Source organism: Cryptotermes secundus, unplaced genomic scaffold (genome assembly GCF_002891405.2).
Source record: "Cryptotermes secundus unplaced genomic scaffold, Csec_1.0 scaffold136, whole genome shotgun sequence".
Classification (NCBI taxonomy): Eukaryota; Metazoa; Arthropoda; class Insecta; order Blattodea; family Kalotermitidae; genus Cryptotermes; species Cryptotermes secundus.
This window is the reverse complement of record NW_019718618.1, coordinates 802,998-806,898: the sequence shown is the minus strand read 5'-3', so window position 1 is coordinate 806,898 and position 3,901 is coordinate 802,998.

The window sequence follows — 3,901 nt, the reverse complement described above, 5'->3', positions numbered from 1 at the left end:
TCCGAAACGTCGGTTGATTTTCGGCGGACAATACGACATTGTATCACTTCAATCGTAATATTTCAGTGTCTCTTTTGTGGTTAAATTTACGGCGTCGTTATTGCATATGTAGCGTCGAATAGCAGGATAATTTATGGATAATGAATTCGAAAGGATTTTGAGGGAAATTCTATAAGCCTTGAAGTACTATCACTACTCGCTTGTAAGGACTGGCATGTCCATGAGAAACCTGTCGGGTAACTGATGTTCCGGTCGAGATTCGAACCAAGTACCTCACTAATACAAATCCAGAGCGTTACCACTGGACCAATCCGCTCTGTCAGAGATCGTAGTAATGTTTACAAGCAATGCTTTAACCCCAGTGTCTCATGTAACGACATGTACAGGTGCCGGGGTAGCTCAGTCGGTATAGCGACTAGCTACGGGGCTGGATGACGGGGTCGGAGTTCCAGTCCTGACAGGGCCATGTATTATCTCTTCTCCACGTCGTCCAGACCTGCTCTGGGGCCCAGCCAGTTTCCTATCCAATGGGTGCCCGCGGCTTTTACCCCGGGGATGAACCGGCCGGGAAGTTCAGCTGACCACTCACCTCCAACTAGTACCGAGGTCAAGAAAACGTGGATTTATACATCCACTTCCCCATACGTCTTCGTGGCGTAATGCTTAGTTAAGTACAAGGACAACCTTCCCTTTAACTACCCTCTCCCTCTCTCTCTCTCTCTCGGCAAAGTTGAGGAAACTGCGAATCAGTTCAGTTTCTGTGAAGTTCGTTCTGTACATAAACCAGATGCTTGTATTGTGTGCAGAGTGGATCTTGGTGGGATGTGACTCATGAATTGTTGTTAACAGACTCGAACATTTGAAGCTGACGGCTGCAAAATGTTGATATAAACTTATTGTACTAAGTCGCAACACTGCATGGAGACCAGACAATGCTTGATACTGTGCTGTATGTTCCATCCACTTTGCGAGCTCTGGTGCGTCATCGTTACATAGTGACGCAGACCGTTGCGTCAGCATTACAACGTTGCTAGTTTCGGTTTTCAAGATGCTTCTGGTATTCTTAGACTGGAAGGAAATTGAGTCGTATATACAGGGGATGTTTTTTCCCTTAAGGGGCCCATACACGTACGAGTCTGGGTCACGAGTCCGACTCGGCTCGGGTTCCAATGAGCCAACTCGTCTGTGTGTGGGTCGCCACGCTCATGCGTGTGTGGTGAAATTAATCCGAGCCCGGACTAGCGAGCCAGACTCGTACGTGTATGGGCCGCCCAAGGTTGTCTACACGATGGCTAGCGTGCCCTAGTTCATATATTAGATGGACTTCACGAGTTTGCACTAATACTTTGGTATGTTTGCTAAAAGCCAGAATTGTGAAACCAGCAGAGAGAGCCGTTGCTAGGGAACGGTTGTGAATACGCCCATTGTTAGGCAGTCTCTTCGTAACACGCAGCAATAGAGTAACTGGGAAGCGTTTTTCTCTACGCGGTCCTTGCACATAGTTATGTGATGAAACAGTAGAAGAACTTGGGAGAGGTGTTTTCTACGCGGTGTGTGTCGAGGCTTAATAATGAGTCAATTTTCCGTTGTTCGGGAGCTGCAGCCTAAAGCTGCTTGCCAGCGAGGACAGGAGCCGTTGGACACGGAAGCCGGGGACTCTACGCTGTTGGAAGCCGCTACCAAGCAGCGTAGTGGAGGCCGTGACTGAGAACATTAGCCTGTGTGATAGCGATTTGTAAAGTGTAGTCACGAGTTTTGTGTGTAAGGGCCCAATAAAGCTGATTATCAACCCAAACCCCGTCAGTAGTCACTCACGTGACATTTACCTTCTGTTCCCTAAAGAGATAAGAAGTGAGCGTTGTCCTTGCTTAAGCCTTTGCACGTCACATACTGACAACATCTGCTCCGAACGCGTTGCGTTTAAACCGTCACAGCCGAAGAGATCGGTTGTTAATTAGTACAGCATTTCTGTCAGTATAGGGCCCCGAGTATGACACATCAGTATTTAGAAGAAAGAACAGGCTTTCATATGAGCTATACGTACTGCCATTTTAAGGCCATCTGGGGAGAGTATTGTTGCTTTCCCTTTATAGCAGGTAGCTGTACGACGGTGCTCGGAATTTAAGGTGTTAATTAAGCATCAAAGCATGAAAACTTATTAGTAAGTGGAGGTATAGCTCCACGCATTCTTAACCTGGACATTGGGTGGAGATGAGTGTTCAGCTTCGCTCTCCAGCCACTTTACTCACCGGATAACTGCTCCCAGTACTTACAGTAACTGAACAGGTTATCTTGCGGTATTGTCAGAGTCTGGAATGTATAGTGTCGAATTGGTTGTGATCTGCTTGAGGTACTTTCTTGTTGTTTGCCTGAAGGGACTGAGGTAGATCAGGAAAATACTCGCTCAGGCTAATCTGTGATCCCGCTGGGATTCGAACGCGACCACCTATCGAATATTAACCTGGAGATTTACCACTGCGCTAACCCGCTCGTTGTAGATAATCCGAAAGCGCTAAATGAGATTTTTGTGTCCGACCTTGACGCTTTCCGTGTTTTTAGAGGGAGAATAAAACCTCCTCATGTGCTACTCTGACCCCCCTGTCCCCCCTCATCCCGCACCCTCGTACCACCCGTACTCTTCCTCTTAAGGGGATGCTGCGGGTGGTTAAAAGTGCGGGGCTGTGGGTGAGGAGATTTTGCTAATGGCCCAGCAATTACGTTCGAAGTAGAAACATTGGCCGTCTCTCGCCTTCACAATCATGTGTACTAGCCGTATAGAAAACATTCTTATGCATTATGCTTAATTCAGCAGCACGCCATTAGGGCGTATAAGGGAGTGGAGGTATAATTCCAGACGTTCGTAACTGAGCAAGCAGGTGCAGCTGTAGAGTTCTGGATTTTTATTTGGGGTGTGCTGGGTTCGAATCTAATACGGGAACCGGTTTCCTTAACTGAGATCTTCCTTGCTTTTCTTCATTGCCTCGAGACAAATATCAGGATGGTACATTCGTTAGGTAACCACCAATTCCTTCCAAACCTTCTCCATTTCATAACTCATCTATTGTCTAACAAATTACGCTACAAGTTCTCGATAATAAAATCGTCGTTAAATAACCAACAAAAATAACCGCAATAGTAGCAGACGCTTCTGAAGCAGACGGTTTCAGTCTGTTACCTGAACACAGTGGTAAAGTTCGTGATAAATACTTACGTACGTTATTGAACAAGCAAATAGTTTTTACTACTTGGGATGTACAATTACAGCAAAAAACAAGTGAGATTTACAAGTAAAAGTGAATAGATTTAACCAGCTGTGTAGCACAGTAAGAACAGTGAAGAGTAAGACAAGAGAAAATGCACAGGCAAAAGTTTATAAAGCTATGGCGGAGCCTAAGCTCACATACGGTTCCGAAATTTGAACTAAAAAAAAAAAGGAAAATACAATTTAGCTGGCTAAACAAGGAAGGACCAAATACGAAATACTAGAATTAGGGAATAAGTGAACGTGTTTAAAATAAATATTAACACTCTAAACTCCAGATCCGGAGTTTATGGAGGTAGGCCTAGGCCCACTGGGGCTGTAGTGCCAAGGGGGGAAAAAAAACTCCAGTTCAGAATGGAATTATCGTTTCTTACGATTCTAAGGCAGACGAATTCCGAAGAAAATTTTAAACCACAACCTAGAAAGAAGGCGGAACTTAGGGCGCCCACAGTTAAGTTGAAGGCCAAAGTAATTCTCAACAGTACGGAACAGACCGAACAGTTCTTATTCCAAGTAGAAGAATCAGTGGTGGTGGTGGTGGTGGTGGTGGTGGTGGTAGTAGTAGTAGTAGTAGTAGTAGTAGTAGTAGTAGTAGTAGTAGTAGTAGTAGTAGTAGTAGTAGTAGTAGTAGTAGTAGTA